The following is a 7,024-nucleotide window of genomic DNA, read 5'->3' on the forward strand; positions in this document are numbered from 1 at the left end:
CGGGGCTCGCCCGGCCCACCCGCGCCCCGCACCTGCGCCCGCCCCAGCCGCGGCCGCCGCCTCTCCAGGCTCCGACTTCTGGGATGTGCCAACTGCTGCGCCCGCTTTAAATGGCGCCTGCTCGCCTCCAAAGAGCCTTTAGGTGCCACCTACCGCAGGCTCCTGGAATGGCTGGCCAGGACTGGGATATTTGAGAATTCAAAGAATTAGAATAATAATTCTTTTGTTTTAAATCGTTCGTCTTGCCAACCATCATCACTTTTAACCGCATAAGCCTTTCTTTCAATTTCCAGATATTGAACGAAAAACCTCCTCATTTAGAAAGCAGACGAAACGCCGTGCCCCATAGCCGAGCACGCAGCACAGAGGAATGCGTTCTCACTGAATGACATCCTATGACAAAATTGCCACTGACGACCTTGGGTTGGAACTGCCTTTTCACTGGTTCCGCATTAGTGTTTCAAGGACATAACCACATTTATTTTCTGACGTTGATAAACAGTTGTGTCAAAGAAGCATTGATCAAAAACAGGTGAATCAGCAAGAAATAAGATTTATGGCTAACAATTCTGTGCCGACATTTTTTAAATGTTTGACCATAACATTGATCCGTGTTAAATTTAAGCTGCAGGTTTGAGGAAGATATCATCTCTCGTTTATACAGTATTGCTCATTGTTTTGTAATGCCAAATGTGCTAAGAGAATTGAGCAAAATTAATTTTTCCTGTTCTTTGAATTTATTTACCTGTTCTAATACCGTTTTGACTTTCTGTATAATTTCAAACAGCATTATCCTTTGACGTTCATTTCCAAAGTAAATTTCTGCTCTGCTATTCACAGGATATACATGTTTTTAAAATCTGACTTAAGAGGGATGTTTTTTACAACTTACAATCAAGAACATTTATTTTGTTCACTAGTTCATCTTAATTCTGGCCTTGATGCTATGACCATTGGAATATGAAAATAAAAACGCACCATTTTTAGCAAAGTCATTCAAGGCTGCCATAGACAAACCTACCCCTATTAATGATACCTGTAAACAGGGTGTCACTTTGTCCTCAGTCTGCTCGTCACAACAAAGGAATGTATGGCCATCAGGAAAGCTGCCTCAGAGGAGCATCCAGATATGCTAATGGTGCGTTTTGGCCACTGCCTGCCACCGATTCTAGAATCTGAAACAATTATCCAAGCTAACAAATCAGGATGTTGTTTTCCATGACAACCACAATGTAGGTTATCAGGTTAAATGATAAAATGGAATTTGAGGACTAAACAGAGGAGGGTGAAAAGATTAAAGAGGTAAAAATACTGAAGGCAAAAAGCCAGTTCCAGCACGAGAGCAGGGAGCAGAAATCTGGAGCTGGAGAAGGAAGCCAGTCCTATTTTGCAAATCCCACACTGAAGAAGAATCTTGCATTTTGCCACGCAGCATCACTATTTTTTCTGAGAATGTGAAGCAGGGCCCCAGAGCCCCATTTAAACAAGGAGTAACTCACTTAAAATGATGTCCCTGGCCTCCTTGACACTCCTCATGAGCCCTAACATTTCATCAGCCAGAAGGTGCAGATTGCTCCCAAACCCCTCCTTTAACGTGCCCTTAACTTGTGTCCTTCTGAGAGCCTGTCCCATTTGCTCCTAGACTAGGGGCTTCCCACACCTGGGTGCACATTAGAATCAGCTGTGGAGCTGTAAATGAACTGTAAGACAAGGTTTGATTTCCAGTCCAGTGCTCAGAACCTCTTTAGGAGGTGATAGATGATGAGGGAAGAGCCTTCATAAATGAGATGAATGTCCTTGTAAAAGAGGGCCCAGAGAGCCGCCTCTCTCCTTTCATCATGTGAGGACACAGAGAGAAGCCGTCATCTGTGAAACAGCAAATGGGCCCTCACCAGACACCAAATCTGCCAGTGCCTTGATCTTGGACTTCCCAGCATCCAAAACTGTGAGCAATAAATTTCTGTTGCTTATAGGCCACCCAGTCTATGAAATTTTGTTATAGCAGCCTGGAGTGAGACAAAAGTGAAGATCAAGAGCCATTGCTCTAATGTGGACCTGTGTTCCTCAAAGGGGATCCGGGGGTCTGCAGCATCCACTTTACCTAGAAACATTCATACAGACTCTCAAGCCCTACCCCAGAACTTCAGCCTCAAAATCTGACTTGAATAAGATCCCCAGATTTCCAGGACTTTTAGAGATACAGAAGGTCCAAGCCAGAGTCTCAAGTGCTAGCATGTATCAGAACCACCTGAGGGGAGGGGGACTTGTGAAGACACAGCCAGCAAGTCACACCCTCATGTTTTCTGACTCAGTCGGTCTGAGACGGGGTCCCTGGTAATGCTGGTGCATCTTAGAGTGGGGATCCAGGTAAGCTATGCCAACCAGGGACTGGTAACAAATGGTAATGAACTACTCAATGATCAGGTGGCAGAAACATGACAGTCCTCTATTTTTTGCTGGCCAGTACAGGGATCAAACCCCAGACCCTGGCATTACCAGCACCACGCTATAAACAACTGAGCTAACTGACCAGCCCAGTCCTCTATTTTCTAAAGTAGATTAAAATTGGATCAGCCAGTCAATCCAGTGTCATTCATTTTAAGGAAACCTTGTCCTTCTTCATAGACTCACACCTGCCCCAGGTCCTTTGGGTGGCTGTAAAAAGACCCTCTTCAGCCTGATTCCCACGTTGCTCTCGAGACTCACAGCAAGTTTACATTTGGCCTTTCTGCAGATTAGAAGAATGTCCCTCTCGATCCCTCCCCTGAGCAGACAGTGCGTGGCTTGAGGGGCAGAGGACTCTTTGTGCAAACAAACTTCCAGGGCAGGTGCAGCCCACTCCAGGCACCCTGCTGGGGGAGGGGTGCACATGCTGAGCCCCAGCCCCACCCTCGCCCTCTGCTGGTCATCTCTGTACATCATACAAGCGGCGTGACACACAAGTGTGCACATCAGCCCTGCTGCACTACCAAGTCAGCACGGTCCATGTGAGGACTGGCAGCTCCACTTACGGCTGGGTCCTCAGCATGCCCAGCACCACCAAGGGAGAAACAAAGCCAAATTCTAACATCAGGGGCACACGCTGAGGGAGAAGGCAGAAGACCCACTAATCCACTGGGGAGCAAGCACACACAGAATGAAGGAAAAGACCTATCATTGGGCCACGTTCTTCATGGATTTTGTCTTGCTTTCACTCTGTTTTCTCTAAGGCAGTGGTTCTGGGGACCAGCGGTATCAGCATCCCTGGGAAGTTGTTAGAAATGCACATTTCAACCCCATCTTGAACCCACTGACTCAGCAGCTCTGAAGGTAGTAGAGTCCAGCAGTCTGCATTTTAGCAAAACATCCAGGTGATTCTGATGCACAGGAGAGTTTGAAACTCATTGCCTTTTGTAAATTGTATTTTAAAATTCGTTTTTTGTAAGTTATATTTTAACAAAACATATATCTCCTTAAAAATTCTTGCAAAGTTACCATCTTGGTAGAATATGCTCAGGGGCACAATGCACCCACCCCCAGTGATGTTGCTGGTAATGAAGACTCGGCAGATTCTTTCATTAACACAACGATTGGTACCTGTCTCTGCAGCCATCCCTTCTCCAGTTCTACCACATAAGGATGGGGAGCCAGACTCTGTTCCCGGGAGGACACCACATTTCCCAGCAACCCTGTCAGCAGTCAGGATGTCCACCTCCAGGGACGGCCAGGTCTCTCTTTACCTCGAGCCCCAGCCTCCATGCACTCCCTCAGGGGCCATTCCAGCCTAATCCCCAGAGGAGCCAGCCCGGCTAGAATCTCAGTCCTGAAATGCAAAAGGCTCTGCAGATCTTGAAGAAAGGAAGCCCAAGAACATAAAGGCTTCCCCCAAAAGGGAGGAAGAACATGAAGTGTTTTTTTTCCTTTCTGTTCATGAGTTCACTGACCCAAAAATAAGAGCTGTGAAGTTGGCTTGGCTCTCCAGAAACAGTGCACACTGAGACAAGAGAGCCACCCGGATTAGTCACTGTATGTGTGCTGTCCTCCCCGCCATCCTCACCCCAGGGATGCAATCTTGATCAAGGTGGCCCTCTTTGGCGGAGGGTGGTACCCAGAGGGCATCAGCTGAGAACCTTTAGCAGTCCTGGGACAAGCAGAGCTTCTGTCCTGCACCACAGTACCTACCACAGCAGCCAAGGGACACTTGTAGAGGGAAATGAAATGAAGAATCTCAAAAGCAGTTCTTTTTGCAGAGAATTCTGATGGTTTAAATCCTGATTGGGTATTTTTAATCATCCCTCCAGGCTCTACCCAAGTGTACCAGCTGCTTTCATGTCTGGCAGGGTTTTGCTGTCCTCCTCTCCCCTTTGCACCATGTGTACCCCAGGGAGGATGGGCACTGTGCTCGCTCTCTGCTCTTAATCTTTCAGCTTACCCCAGCTACACAGATGCTGGAGCAGACATCTGTTCTCTGTAATCTCAGAGAGTTTCTCATCCCTGCCTCACATAAGGTTGACCTAGTTTTCTTGGTTTCCTCAAAATATTAGTGAACACATACAGAGGATTATATCCATAAAATGCAACTCTGCATTTAAGCTGCTCTGTGTGTGCCTGGACCCAATCCATCACACCCCATCCTCCATCCTCCCCCCAAATCCCACTGCATCTTCTGGAATGCTTGTACCTTGTTCGTCACATCCCTCTGAATTTTGAACTTCTTTGTGGAAGAGTCCACTGCAATTTTTGCCTTCATCAAAAGCTGACTAGTCTCCAGGTTTCTGCTTCTCCTGTAGTATCCCAAATGGAGATCTCCTTCATCCTAATGCATCGTCTCCTCTGGGCCATACCTTCCCTTCCCAGCTACAAAACCCCAACTCATTTTGGACTATGGCACCCTCTTCTTTCATTTTGTCATCATCTGCCATCCTTTAGGTCGGTGGTCTTCCTCTCCACCTGGATCCAGTGCCACCTGAAAGGTACACCACACTCTCTGGCCTCTTATTTCCATGGTCTCCTTGTCCCCAGTGACTTTTCCCTGCACCACATACCAGCCATCCCAACCACGGCCACATCCTGCTCCCTGGCTTCATGACAGGGAATTGGTTACAAGCAGCCACTGCCTGGCCACTTGTGCAGCCACGCCTCCTACTCAGCAGGCCAGCATCTCCCCTGTGCTCAAGATTGCTTGTTTCTAGTTGTCTGTTTCTTCCACACCTTCACTTCTCCATCTTTGTTAGATCTTCTTCATTTGTATGATATGTAGCAAAAAAAAAATTTCTGTCCCTCTCACTCATTTCTCCCCTCTGAAGAATCAAAAAGATTGAAGGTATCACCAGACAGGTTTGAGTTTCCTATGTGGTCCCCAGTCTGTTCCCCAAGAGCCAGGAGGAGCAGAGCGGGTCATCCCAGAGCTCTTAGAATCAAGCCCAAACCTTTCTCTTAGCTGACAAGGCTCTAATGACCCAGCCGCTTGCTACATCTTCAGCTTCATCTCATGTCCTCTTCCCTCAGCTCACAGATGCCAGTCATGCCGGCCTTCCTTCAATCTCCAAAATGCACCACACCCTTCCTCCATTGGGGCTAACGCACACGCTGTTCCTTGGCTCCGTGTGTTCATCTGACCACGGCTGTTCCACTGTATTCTTTGCTTCCAATCTAAGCCTAAAAGCGTGGTTCACAGAGAGGCCTTCCTTGACTGTCCTGTTTAAAGTTGCATCACCTTCTGCTTTGGGTTGAATCGTATCCCCCCCAAAGAAATAAATAACCCCAATAACTCAAAATATGACCTTCTCTGTAAATAGGACCATTATAGATGTAATTGGTTAACAAGAGGTCATAGTGCCATCAGGTAGGTCCTTACTTTACTATGACTGTGGTCCATATAAGAAGAGAAGATGAGACACACAGGGAGAAGACTGCCATGTGACGATGGAGGCAGAGATCAGAGTCATGCATCTACAAGCTAAGGAATGCCAAAGATTTCTGGCAAACTCCAGAAGCTAGGACAAGCAAAGGATTCTTCTCAAGGCTTCAGAATGAGGATGGTCCGGCTGGAAACTTGATATTGGAAACATACCTTGCAGAATTGTAAAACAGCACATTTCTGGGTCTTTTAAGCTACATAGTTTGTGGTACATGGTTATGATATCCTGAAAACTAATACACCTTCTGCTATGGACTAAATACTTGTGTCTCCCCAAATTCATAGGTTGAAGCCTTAATCCCCAATGTGATGCTATTTGGAAATGGAGCCTTTAGGAGATAATTAGGTCATGAGGGTGGAGCCCCATGATGGGATTCAGGCCCTTATATAAAGCTCTTTCTCTCAACCATGTGAGGACATGAGCTCTTTCAACCATCTGAGGACACAATGGAAAGGTGGCCATCTTCAAACTGGGAAGAGAGACCTCACCAGACAGTGTGTCTCCCAGTGCCTTGATCTTAGACTTCCCAGCCTCCAGAACTGTGAAGGTTAAATTTCCATTGTTTGAGCCACACAGTCTATGGTATTCTGCCATGGCAGGTTGGACTTTGTAAGACACCTTCTATCACCCAGCCTCTAGTTTCTGCTCCCTTTATCTACATCACGATTAGTCTTTACTTTTTGTTTGTTTATTAGTCATTTATAAGCTTGTTTTCATCTTCCCCTTTATCCTCTAAACTATATACAGGTAGGCATCATTCATCATTGTCCTAGCATCTCAGACTTAAAAGAAATTGGGGGGAATTTATAATTGCACCCCCATCCCCACCCAAGTACTAAACCAAATAAGAATAAACAAAAAGCTGAAAGGTTTCAGCAAGATGACAAACTAGGAACTTCAGATCCTTGTTTTCCTTTATAAACATCAAGTTAAAAACAATAGGCTGGGGCCGGCCCCGTGGCTCCCTCGGGACAGTGCAGCGCTGGTAGCACCGAGGCTGCAGGTTCGGATCCTATATAGGGATGGCCGGTGCGCTCACTGGCTGAGCATGGTGCAGACCACACCGTGCCGAGGATTACGATCCCCTTACCAGTCAAAAAAAAAAAAAAAAAAAAAAAAAAAAA

Source organism: Galeopterus variegatus, unplaced genomic scaffold, assembly GCF_000696425.1.
Source record: "Galeopterus variegatus unplaced genomic scaffold, G_variegatus-3.0.2 Scaffold1219, whole genome shotgun sequence".
Lineage (NCBI taxonomy): Eukaryota > Metazoa > Chordata > Mammalia > Dermoptera > Cynocephalidae > Galeopterus > Galeopterus variegatus.